This window comes from Gossypium hirsutum, chromosome A04 (assembly GCF_007990345.1).
Source record: "Gossypium hirsutum isolate 1008001.06 chromosome A04, Gossypium_hirsutum_v2.1, whole genome shotgun sequence".
Classification (NCBI taxonomy): Eukaryota; Viridiplantae; Streptophyta; class Magnoliopsida; order Malvales; family Malvaceae; genus Gossypium; species Gossypium hirsutum.
Genome location: NC_053427.1, coordinates 60,824,267 through 60,838,768, shown reverse-complemented (window position 1 = coordinate 60,838,768; position 14,502 = coordinate 60,824,267).

The following is a 14,502-nucleotide window of genomic DNA, read 5'->3' as shown; positions in this document are numbered from 1 at the left end:
AAGATTATAAGTCTTTGTTGATAAATAAACTAGTGTTGTGAAGTGAATTTTGATGAAAATTGTGTTTAAGGACTTATTTGTGAAAATGATAAAATTTCATGGTAAATTTGTGAAATGTTGGTTTGTATGTATTTATATAGGTCCCTAGTGAATTTGGTTGGCATGAGATGAGGATTGAAATGCTTAGATTTAAATTTTTGAGCTTAAGGACTAAATTGTGAAAAGTTAAAATGTTAGGGGCAAAGTTATAATTTCACAAAAATATGAAATGTGGAATGAATCGAATAATAGAGATATTAAATGGATTGAATTTTTTTATTAGATCAAGATAGACGAAGAATGGATTTAGATCGCGGAAAAGCTAAAGCCTCAGATTAGTCGATTCCGTTTCTACACTCTAATTTTCAAGGTAAGTTCGTAGTGTTTTTGATACGTAATGAATTTTCTATTTGTTTACTTATATTATGACGCTTTTGTAACACCCCTAACTTGTATCCGTTGCCAAAACAGGATTACGGAGTATTATCGAAACTTTCAAAACATTTTTAGATAATTCAAACATTTAATATTCATTTTTCAATATTTATTCATAACATCTCTTAAATGGACCCTCGAGGCCCAAAACGAGCCTTAGAATCGAGTTGGGACTTAATCAAAAACTCTAACAATTTTTCGCGAAATTTGAAAATATTTCCAAGGTGTAGGGCTCGCACGCCCGTGTGACCCTGTGACACGCTCGTGCTGCAGGCCGTGTGACCCCATATTAGTCGATTCTGAGCATTCTGTTTTCTAGAAATTAAGGTGCAGAGGACACATAGCCTAACCACACATCCATGTACCAGGTCGTGTGTCACACATGGTCTAGACACATGCCCGTGTCTCTGCTCGTGTGGACAAAATAAAGTCATTCCTAGCTTCATTTCTCACCCAAAATCATACCAAATTCCTGCACCAAACTTACATCCAAACACCAACCAATCCAAGCATTAAATTCAAGCATTCTATAACATCTTATATGATTTATTGTTACATGCACTCATGCTTTTAATCTTACCTTTCATAAGCATACTCATTTTAATCTTTCTCAATCAATCAATAATAAACACTTATGTTATCTCCATAAAATAAACTTAAATACATATATATGTACCAAAACATAATCATCACTAGCCATTCCAAAGGCTAGATTACAATAATCATTTACATTTACATGTCAATATGACCAATATAACCTATACATTCCATTGTAACCATAATTACTTTACCATATTATACCGACATGGGCTAATGGATAGTGTGAGTGATCTTTGCTAAGCTTCCAATCTAACAAGCTTCTGATTTACTCTAAAACAGGGAAATAAAACTAAGTAAGCATAAAATGCTTAGTAAGTTCGTATAACATGGTACTTAACTTACCATTCATTCTATTTTGAGGTAACCTCAAGCCCTACACACATCCTCATTTCCCTTATTAGTCATAGACTCCATAATAACATCAAAACATATGTGGGCTCAACAACAATCAAGTTTCCATGCATATATGCGTTCCACAACATGTATTTATTTAACATGTATAAATCATCTCTTTATATGACAAGTATAATTTCATAATAGTTCATCTCGAGTTTAGATTATTTCATGTCAAAACTTTACTCATATCATTCGAAATATCAAGGTCACACGAGTAGTAGTACACTGAAGGTGTACAAGTCTATAATCAAGGATGAACATTCTCATCAAATAATTTCCATATACAAATATCATCATCTCATACTTTCATATATCACTTATCATGTATCATCATTTCTTGTATTTCAGACAGATAAGTGTAATAACTCATTTTATTATTCATATATTCTCATGTCTGGATTATCACTCGTTGAATTTTATTTGAAATATCGATGGACACACAAGTAGTACACTCAAAGTGTACAAATCAGGATCCATCAATTCATATTTGATGGTACCTATAAGGTACTATTTCAAAGAGTACACTCTCGAGCCACACATGTATACAACAGGATTACCAGACTAAGCTAAATCCTTTTTATGACATATGCTATAAGGAACTTGATCTGGATTACCAGTTCGAGCTAAATCCAATCCATAACATATGCTCGAGAGGACTTATATCAAGATTACCCGTCTGGGCTAAATCCTTTCTGTAATGAGGTCAATAGGATTACTTGTCTAAGATAAATCCCGTCAGCAACAAATGCAGGACCTCATTCATTTTGGGAAATCACATATCCATCAATTTTCCATTTATTCAATTGAGATTTAAACATTTTTCAAGCATTATCAGACATGTGATTATTTCATACATCCATAACCTTCATATAATTCAAATAAACACATTCCACATTCATTTCAAGTATAAAAGTAACATTTTTATCATTTATCATTTTTTGGGCATTATTGTTATCGAGCTTTGTCAGATACAATTTCAATGTCACATATATATATATGATACTTATACAATTCACAATGCAAAATTTAATTCAAACATATAATCATACACAAATTAGTTACACGAACTTGCCTCGACAAATGTTCGTGTACGTAAAATCTCCTAATCCGACATTTTCCTCTTTTCCCCGTTCTAGCTCCGAATTTGGTTTATCCGGATCTATACGAGTAAATTTTACATCAATTTATCACATTTCATATTTGAGTAAACTCAATTTACATCCTAGGAAAAATTACCATTTTGCCCCTAACTTTTCCATAAATTCCCATTTCGTCCCTAGGCTCGAAAAATGAAATTTCTACAATTTACTCCCTATTCTAAGCCTAACCAAGATTTCACCTTAAAATTTACAGCACAAATATTCTATAAAATTTAGAATTTTTCTTCAATTTTCATAAATTTACATTTTAGTCCCTAAATCATGTTTTCATCAAAAATCACTTTGTAAAAGTTGTTTATCTATCAACAACTGATCGCGTGATTCGTAACAAGTAATAAATATTTATGATGAAGATCAAACCTAGACTAACTATTATCGCGATGTAGGCAAGTCTACCTATCGAACAGTAGTATAGTTTTAGCAAGACCGGATTGTCGAACCCAAAGGAACAAAAATTACTAGTAATGACTGTCTTTTTATTATCTAGCCTAAGAATAATGGGGTTTTGTTTTAATTAACTAATTACCTAAACTAAGAGCGCACAGAGAAAAGAATCGGGGAATTGCTCTTGGGAAAATCGATTGACTTGAGACAATACCTAAGGAAAAATCCACCTAGACTTTACTTGTTATTCTGGCTCCGAATCGGACGATTTATTCATTCAACTTGTTCCGTAGATATCCCTAAGTTATGTTATTATCCCTATTCAAGACTAATAACGTCTAATCCCTAGATTGAATAACTGAGACTTTTCTCTAATTAACACTCTAGGGTTGCATTAACTCGATATATGGATCCCCTTACTAGGTTTCACCCTAATCCGGCAAAATCTTGTCACCCTATTTCTAGGCACGCAAACAACTCCGCTTAATTATGACAAAAGTACTCTTAGAAAAAGTCTATTCCTCCTTTGAATAAGAGCATGTCTTGAATCAGTATCCTGGGATATCAAAACAAGAATTAAGAACACATAATTAAGAACAAGTTAAATATTTATCATAAGATTCAGAAAATAATAATAAGATTCGTCTTAGGTTTCATTCCCCTTAGGTATTTAAGGGATTTAGTTCATAACTAAATAAGAAAACATCTTAGAAGAATAAAGAATACAAAACATAAAGAAAACCCAAAACTCCTGAAGGGAAACTGAGGAGAGATCTTCAGTCTTGATGATGAATCCGACTTCTGAGATGGATCAATCGGCTTCCTTGGGGTAATTCTTACCCCTTTTCTCCGTCTTCCCTTTTTTTTCTCTTCTAGGGTGTATTTATAGGCTTTGGAATGCCTAGAAGCCCTTAAAAGTGGCATTTTCCAAATTGGACTTAACTTGGGCTCGGTAGGGACACGCCCATATGCGATTACTTCAGGTCGTGTTCGAGCCTGTTAGAATGGCACAAGCGTGTGCTATGCCCATGTGAGTCGTGCTCTAATTCTGCCAGATTGACATGGCCGTGTGGTCTGCCCGTGTGAGAAGGTCCAGGCCGTGTTGATTTCGTACTTTGGCCCATTTTCTCAATTTTTTGCCCGTTTCTCATTCCTTTCACTCTCCTAAGCTCTCCTAAGTGTAAAACATGAAATTAAAGCATTAGGAGCATCGAATTCACCAATTCTAATGGAAAATCATCCATAAAATGCATTAAACATGGGGGAAAAATATGTATAAATTACAGTTTATCAAAAACCCCCACACTTAAGCATTTGCTTGTCCTCAAGCAAAATCCTCAACTTATAATCAAAATAAATTCTTCTCAACTTATAATTTCTATCAATATTATCTCACATTAGTCCATAAGTAATCATACATTGAGAATTCAACTAAAATAACATAAAAGTTTCAAACATTCAAAGTTGAGTATTTAGTCATGCAAACTTAGGTGTTTCCCTTTGTTTAAGTAATTACCTTTGATTCAGAATATCACAGAGTTTGACATCCTCACTAAAGGTTCACTCAAATCACTCGAGGTGTTTAAGGACAATAAATGAAGCACTCAATAGTCAATAATGAAAAGTCATTACCATAGGCTTGCATGAAAATCAAATCTCCACCACTATAATTTAAGATGATACATCAATCAAAAGGTCTTTAGAGGGTTGTAATGAGGCTTGGTTAGGGGGGTGTGGTCACAAGCTGAAAGAAAGGGTTAGAATCGAGATTGACTTGAAAAGTTGTCTTAACTAGAAAAAGAGTTAATCTTCACTTGTGTACAACAGAGCTTCTCTCAGAATATGGAATTATAGATATGTATACATAGTTTTTTCTTTTTTTTTAAGAACAAGTTAAATAATATAGACTAAATATCAAGAACAAAACATCGGTAAGCAATCCATTCAACTCAAATCTCGACAAAAATAGGGATTAAGTTAGGGCATTTCAACAATAATGGTTTAAAGGTTAATATTAAGGGTAATATAAGAAATAGTTTGTTAGGCTCAATGGGGTTTACTAGGGGTTAATCGTGGAGGTAGGCTTTTCATGGCACGAGTGGGTTAATCCTAAGTGCCTTAATCATTTTGATATATCAAATCAAATGGTGTGGCCTCGACATGCATAATCAAGCAAGTTCTAGAATAACAGTTCAATACTGATGCACTTAAAGAAATAATAAAAGTGAGCATGAAAGGATGAATAGATGCTCAAAAGGCTCAAAAATCTCACAAAAATTATGACTTTTTGATGTTTAGAATCGTGAATTCCAATTCAAAGTAATACCTAGACTTAGGGAAACAGCACAAGATTTTGAATTCTTAAAAATCAACTCATCATGCTTGATTCTCTATTGTCTTAAAGTTTAAATAATCAATGCATAAATTCCTATGTTTTAATTCAAGATATATCAATCAAAATTATAAATTAATTAAATTTTATCCTAAATATGATATGAGAGTTTTTTCAAGAGAACAAGATGATTATTTAGGGATTTTTCTGATAATGAAATAAACACCCCCACACTTAAGATGTACATTGCCCTCAATTTACAAAGATAGATATTAGAGTATAAAAATAAGATAGGGAGAGAAGTGAAACTTCCTGTATGATGAATTCCTCGAACTAGAGTTTTGGAGAGTGATCGGTTCGAGAGTGGAAGAGGATTCCTCGGCGGCCGTAGAGGTTCATTAGGCCATAAGTCCTGCGCCAAAAGAATATTATATCTAGTGGTAGCTATGGTCATGGTCGAGCAGGACATGGCGGTCGTGGAGAACCTTTCCCGATGGAGTTTTAGTTCCTATGTGAGGATGAGGTTAAGAGCTCTATATAACTGTGATAAAATCAAGAACTTTTTAGGGGATAGTAGGAAGAATAAGTACTCAAAAAGAGATAACTGAAATTTATAATAAAATTTTAAATCTGCTAAAAAATAAAATTAAAAATTAAAAATTAAAAAATAAAAAATAAAAAATAGTTTGAATAAAAATTAAAAACATAAAATAATAAAATAAATATTTCTAAACATCTTCATCACTGGATGTTTCGCGATGAGATGTGGACCCGCGGAAGATGACGCTCCTTTCCTCTTCTTCGAGGCTGGTACGACTGTTTTCTTTCCTCTTGAAGATGACATTGAAACGAAGTTGGAGGCTGCACGCGGGCGTAGCAGGGGGTACAGCCGTGTGGAAGGAAAATTGAGGGAAAAGAGATGGGAAAGTGAGGATTAATGCAGGGGAGGTGGATTTTAGGATGGTTTGGGGGTTGGGGAAATGAGAATCTGGGGAATAGTGGCTGGAATAGGGATTAGGGAGTGGATAAGGATAGATTTAGGCTAGGATTTTGAAAGGGGGAAGAAGATGAACAATGGTTTGCTTATATAGGGGAGGACCACACGGCCTAGGGCCACGCCCGTGTACTCTGAAGGTGAGCCTGTGTTTTTCAAATTTTGCAATTTAGGTTGTGCCCGGCTACTATCCCACGTCCGTGTGTCTTGGGCATGTGTGGCACACGCCCATGTCACACGGTCGTTCCTAGCTTTGTTCGTTTCTCCCATGCCTGTATGTTAGGGTACCACGCCCACGTATTGTTGTCCACGGCTTAACGGCACAGAAGTGTCTCACGCCCATGTCGAAGAAACAGAATCGAGCCTTGCCACTAGCACGCCCGTGTTTTCCCATTCCCACACCCGTGTTCACCTATCAAGTTCACCCATTGCCATGTCGCACGGCCATGGGGATTTATCGCTTCCCGTGTTTTTAGGAAACCATGTCCTGCTTCCACACAGCCGTGGCTTTAGGCACTCCCGTGTGCCTGGCCATGTGTGATGAAAAACTTTGCAATTCAAAGATAAAGTTAATGATTCAAAGTGTTAGAAATTAAAAATAAAGAAATAAAAATATGTTAGTGCTCGGGTTGCCTCCCGAGAAGCGCTTATTTATAGTCTAAGCTCAACTTACCTCTCTAGTGAATGGTCAGGGTGGTTTGATGAGTTTATACTCCTCATTCCTGCTATCAATCTCATCAAAATAGGGTTTTAATCGGGTGTTGTTTACCTTAAAATTGTCGAACTTAGGGTGACTCACCTCCACTATACCGAATGGAAAAATACTGAGTACCGTAAGAGGGATTTCCTCATTTGGTGTGGTAGTGACAATGTGGGGATCTGTGGCATCTAGTAGGACTTTATCACCAACCTTAAGTTGATTAGGAGAGGTATCGAGCTTGTTTTGGCGTAGTTTCGATTTATCATGTGTTCACGATTTGTGTGCTCACCATTCATCTAGCTCCTCTATCCGTAGCCTTCATTCTTCATGAATGTGTCCTCTGTTATTTTTGGAACATGGCTCGTGAACTTCTTTGAAGCTTAATTTCTGCAAAGTCATATTGTCAGTTTTAGTAGATTGGTGTGGACTATTACCTTCAATGTTCGATGTGATGCCAGAATCACGAGTTTGAAGGGTGATCGTTTCGTCCCCCACACGAAGTGTAAGTCACCTGTGCCAACATCAATAATTGTTTTAGCAGTTGCTAGAAAGGGCCTTCCTAAAATCAAAGGGGTGTTATTATCCTCCTCTATGTCTATAACAATAAAATCAACGGGGAATATGAACTTATCTACTTTCACGAGTATATCTTCAATAATACCCCTAGGGAATCTTATAGTTTTATCTGCCAATTGAATGCTCATCCTAGTTTGTTTAGGTTTCCCAAGGCCTAGTTGCTTAAATATTTTGTAAGGCATAACGTTAATACTAGCCCCTAAATCAGCTAATGCATGACTTATATCTAAACTACCAATTAAACAAGGAATTGTAAAACTCCCCGGATCTTTCAATTTGTAGGGTAGCTTATTCTGTAGAATAGCTGAGCAGACTACATTTAGCTCCACATGCAATGCTTCATCTAACTTCCACTTATTTACTAAAAGCTCTTTTAAAAATTTCATTGCATTTGGCATCTACGACAAAGCTTCAATAAATGGTAAGTTAATATGTAATTTTTTCAAAAGTTTGAGGAATTTACCGAATTGTTCGTTTGGTCACGTTAGGGTATGGGACACGTGGTTTATATTCATCATTCACCGTTTTGTTATGACTTACCTCACTTTTACCTTTTCTCACCACAGTTGCTTGCATCAATTCTGGCTCAGTCGCAATGAATCCTTCCTTATCTTGAGTACTAATTGTGTTGAGGTGTTCTCTGGGGTTAGGTTCAGTATTACTTGGTAAGCTACCTTGTGGTCGTTCGGAGATTAGTTTGGATAGCTGGCCTATCTGAGTTTCGAGTCCTTGGATCGATGCTTGTTGATTTTTAAGTGTTGTCTCGGTATTTTGGAAATGAGTTTCTGACATTGATATGAATTTTGAGAGCATCTCTTCAAGGTTTGGTTTCTTCTCTTGTTGATAAGGTGACAGTTGAAAACCCTGAGGATTTTGTGGCTTTTGATTTCTATAACACCCAGAAACCGTGGCCGTCACCGGGATCGAACATGAGGTGTAATCTGGCTTAATTCATCACTTATACAGCTCAAACAATTTATTTTAAAACTCCCAGACAAACTGTCAATCTGCGTTATAGTCACTTAAAAATTTGTATCTTGAGTTCTGAAACTCAAAATTTAATTCCGTAAATTTTTCCTGAAATTAGACTCATATATCTATCTACTAAAATTTTTCCACAATTTTTGGTCCGTCCAATTAGTACAGTTTATTAGTTAAAGTCTCCCCTGTTTCAGGGTTTGACTACTCTGACCTCTGTGTATTACGAACCAGATATCTCTCTGTACAGAGGTTCAATGATGATGAAATTTATCCCTAGTAAAACTAGACTCAATAAGGAATCTGTACATATAAGTTATGACTTCTAATAATCTTTTTAGAAATTATGGTGAATTTCCAAATTCGGAATAGGGGATCCAGAAATCGTTCTGACCCTGTTTCACAGGATTTTAAATATCTCATACAATATAGCTCATATTCTTGTTTTACTTCTTCCATGCGAAAATAGACTCATCAAGCTTCTATTCCATAATTTATTCATTATTTAATTCCATTTCTACTATTTTTAGTGATTTTTCAATTTCACATCACTACTGCTGTCTGCATCTATTATTAGAGTAAAATTTTACCTATTTGAGTAATTTAACAAACATATCACCAAGTATGATCATGACTAGCCATACCAAAGGCTAATCATTACCAAGCATTTCCTTACTACTCAATAACCATATCATGAGTGTAACACCAGAAATGATTAGCCATGACAAACGGCATAATAATCAAATAGACTTTAACTATTGCTTATAACTAAGTATCATAAGACCAAATCCAACTTAACATTTATGCCATTTTCGCATGGCTAAAATTATACATACCAAAGTTCAAACAAAACATAATAGCCTATACATGCCGAAATGTTCTCTTAGACCAACTAAGAAGAAGATACCAAAAAGTTGCAAGCTGGTGTGATGACTTCGACGATGGTCCCGAGCACACAAAAATGGATCAAAGGAACCTAAATAAGTGACAAATAAACACACCGAATGAGTATATAACTCAGTAAGTCATAAGCATTACACTGCTGTCCATTTATAAAATATCATAAAAGAAAACAAATAATGCAAGATTAGGTACTCCATCCATACCGACTATGCTATAATTTCACGCACATTTATCATTACATGCTCTCAACTAGCCAAGCCTCCATTGACATCTCGTATGATATTCGATATGATATTTGATGCATTTCCACACATCATTTTATTTTCGTTTAGATTATACTAATAATAGCATTTCATCTATTCCACAATAATCTTATGTTCCTAACTTCAAATATAATCACCACATAGGTTCAAGACTTACCAAGCTCAGTTCCAAATATAAACATAACGTCTATTCCTTATGAACTCAAAATATCTACTCATTCCGCTGTTCATGATTTACTCGATAAAGTCGCACACTTAGCGTTAATAATTATTCGTAAATATATAGTAAGTCCGCACTCTTAGTGCTTAATAGTCAAACTCGCACACTTAGTGCTATACAATTAAACTCGCACACTTAGTGCCAATCTCATTATCGTAAATGTTTATACCCGCACACTTAGTGCCGAAATCAACAACTCAATACATCTCACTTCTTTTTACAATCGATAATTTTGTCACTACATGCATTTATATATCATCCCATTCGGCATAAGTACATAAGTATTATGATTATTTAAATCAATACAAAATATATGCTTAATAACTTACCTTGTGTTGGGTAAAACGGTTCCAACTCGGCTACTCGATGTTCTTTCCTTTGCCTTTGCTTGATTCTCCTTCTTTAACTTCTTGAGCTTAATCAATAAATTAACTAGTTTAACCGTCTTGCTAAATATTTATATCAAAATATTAATGATTTCATATCATAGGAGATACATGACTAATTCTTATCTTCCTACCATATGTTTTTGAGCTATTCGGCTAATAACCATATGCTATCACCCTACTATCAATAATCCAATCACACATGCATATATATATATATATATGGCCGAATGTGCAAAACTTAGACTCAACATCACCTATGCTCTTAATTTGATGGCCGAATATGCATACATATATATATGATATCAACTATACTATCATCTTTAATTCACCTAAACACAAAATTTCATCTCATGAACACTTGACCGAATTTTTCCTAATCTAGCATGGCTTCACATCTATTTGTAACATCCTATAAATCCACATATACCACATTTCTACATAAATTTTCTTTTACTATTCCACTACTTCCATTCACAACATCAAAAGCACCATACTCTTAGCATTTACCTCTTCCTAACCATATGCCATCTAAGTACCCTTTTAGGTAGAAAATTAACATATGGGTTGTAATAAGACATTGGCTACTAACTAGATTTTCACAAGAATTTAGTAAAAGTAACATAAGTCCTACCTTAATCAACCCCTTTTGAGTTGGCCGAATGTCTAGAGCATTTCTTCTTTCCTTCTCCTAACTCACGGCAATTGCAAGAAAAGAAAGAAGATGAATACTCCCTCTTCCTTCCTTATTTTATTCATCTTTTCTTTTTAATTCCTTTCTTTAATTTATTTTAATTGCTAACTAATAAAAGAATTGCATTGAAATTCAACCTAGTGGATGGGCATTCTGGCTTGGCCGGCCACTACTTGGGTTTTTGGGCAATTTGACATGCAAACCCAAGTTTCCTCACTTTGTTATTATTTGGTCCTTACATATCCCCCTATCATATTTTCTTAAGTTCTCAACTAAGTCAATCACATGAAATTCACATTCATAAGTCTAAATTAAAACATCAAATTTTCACACATGCACTAATACACATAGAGGATATGCAACCAAATTTTTAAATAAATTTTGGGACTCGGTCTTGTGGCCTCAAAACCACATTCCGACTAGGGTCGAATTAGGACTGTCACAACTCTCCCTCACTCAAAAATTTTCATCCCCGAAAATCTTACCAGCGAATAAATTTGGATAACGTTCTTTCACCGAATCCTCGAGCTCCCAAGTAGCTTCTTCGACCCCATGTTTATGCCACAGTACCTTCACTAATGGGATTTTCTTATTTCGCAATTCTTTTACTTCACGTGTTAGAATGCAAACCGATTCTTCCTCGTAACTCAAATCCAATTGAATTTCGATCTCAGATGGAGTAATTATGTGTGATGGATCGGACCTATATCGTCGAAGCATCGAGACATGAAAAACGTTATGAATCTTTTCAAGTTCGGGGGGTAAAATAAATCTATATGCAACTAGACCAACTCGTTCGGATATTTCATACGGCCCAATGAACCTCGGACTCAATTTGCCCTTACGACCAAATCTGAGTATCTTCTTCCAAGGCGAAACTTTTAGAAACACTTTATCTCCCACCTGATACTCAATGTCTTTTCGTTTCAAATCCGTGTACGACTTCTGACGATCTGATGCTGCCTTCAGACTTTCACGAATTATTTTTACTTTCTGCTCAGCATCTTTAATCAAATCGACTCCGAAAATTTTACTTTCACCGAGCTCGGTCCAAAACAATGGTGTACGACATTTACGACCATACAAAGCCTCGTAAGGTGCCATCTTAATGCTTGATTGAAAACTATTGTTGTACGCGAATTCAATCAAAGGTAAATACCGCTCCCATGAACCACTAAACTCAAGGATGCAACATCTCAACATATCCTCGAGTATCTGAATTATCCGTTCGGATTGACCATCAGTCTATGGATGAAAAGCGGTGCTAAAATGCAACTTGGTACCCAAAGCTTCTTGCAATTTCTTCCAAAATTGCGAGGTGAATCTCGAATCTCTATCTGACACAATAGAAATAGGTACCCCATGTAATCTTACAATCTGAGAGACATACAATTCTGCCAATTTATCAAGCGAAAAATCTGTACGGACAGGGATAAAATGAGTAGTCTTTGTCAATCTATCAACGATAACCCAGACCGAGTCTTTCTTATTTTGTGTCAATGGTAAACCAGATACAAAATCCATTGTTACCCAATCCCATTTCCATTCGGGTATCATGATTAGCTGAAGTAATCCCGAAGGCACTTGATGTTCCGCTTTCACTTGTTGACATATCAAACACTTTGACACAAAGTCAGAGATGTCTCGTTTCATACCAGACCACCAAAACTGACGTTTCAAATCATTGTACATTTTTGTGCTACCCGGGTGGATAGATATTCGGCTATTATGAGCCTCATTCAAAATCATCGAAATAAGTTCCGAATTTCTTGGAACATATAATCGACCTTTGAATGCCAAGCAATCATTGTCGTCAATCCGAAACTCCGATTCCTCATTCAAAGCACATTCAGCTCGTTTAGTAATCAATTCATCGTCGACTTTCTGGGATTCAAATATTTGACGAATCCATAATGGTTTGGCCTTTAATTCAGTTACTAGCACATTTTCGGGTGAGACGGACAGGTGATCATTCATCGCTCTCAAAGCAAATAACGCTTTACGACTTAAAGCATCGGCAACCACGTTAGCTTTGCCCGGGTGATAATTAATGATAAGTTCATAATCTTTCAACAATCCAAGCCAGCGTCTTTGTCGCAGATTCAGATCTCTTTGAATCATCGAATATTTAAGACTTTTGTGGTCCGAGTAAATATGACACCTTTCTCCAAACAAGTAATGTCGCCATATTTTCAAGGCGAACACTATGGCCGCTAATTCAAGATCATGGGTTGGATAGTTTCTCTCATGCGGCTTTAATTGTCTCGACGCGTAAGCCACAACTCGACCTTCTTGCATCAACACACACCCTAGCCCAAGCAAGGATGCATCACTATAAATGACAAACTCTTTACCGGACTCCGGCTGTACTAGCACTGGAGCTTCAGTTAAACAGGTTTTTAGTCGATTGAAACTTTCCTGACAACTTCCTGACCATTCAAACTCAACATCTTTTTGAAGTAGTTTCATCAACAGTGCAGCTATCATCGAAAAACCTTTTACAAACCGTCGGTAGTATCCGACAAGTCCCAAAAAGCTCCTAACTTCAGTAACATTCCTCGGAGGTTTCCAATCGAGTATGGCCGAAATTTTGTTCGGATCAACTCTAATTCTCGATGCGGATATGACGTGCCCCAAAAAGCTAACCTCTCTCAACCAAAATTAGCATTTACTGAATTTCGCGTATAACTGCTTGTCTCGTAAAATCTGTAATACTAATCTCAAATGCTCGGCATGTTCAGCTTCATCTTGGGAATAAATTAAAATATCATCAATAAACACAACCACAAACTGATCCAAGTATTGTCTGAAAATTCGATTCATTAAATCCATGAATATCGCAAGGGTATTAGTAAGCCCAAACGGCATCACTAAGAATTCGTAGTGACCATATCTCGTTCTAAAAGCAGTTTTGGGTATGTCTGAGTCTCTAACTCTCAACTGATAATAACCCGACCTCAAATCTATCTTTGAAAACACTGAGGCTCCCTTCAATTGATCAAACAAATCATCAATACGCGGTAACGGATATTTATTCTTTATTGTTACTTTATTCAACTGACGATAGTCGATGCACAACCTCATGGTTCCATCCTTCTTTTCACAAACAATACTGGTGCACCCCATGGTGAAAAACTCGGTCGAGCAAAACCTCTATCCGTCAATTCTTGCAACTGAATTTTCAATTCCTTTAATTCCGTTAATGCCATACGATACGGGGTTATCGAGATTGGCGTGGTACCAGGTACAAGTTCGATGCCAAAATTCTACCTCTCGAACAGGTGGCAACCCCGGTAACTCCTCAGGAAAAACATCTGAATACTCGCAAACCACCGGTACCGATCCGAGTTTCCTTTCCGTCTCTTTGCTATCAAATACATACACAAGATATGTTTCACACCCCTTCCTCACATATCTCCGAGCGATCATCGAGGATATTGTT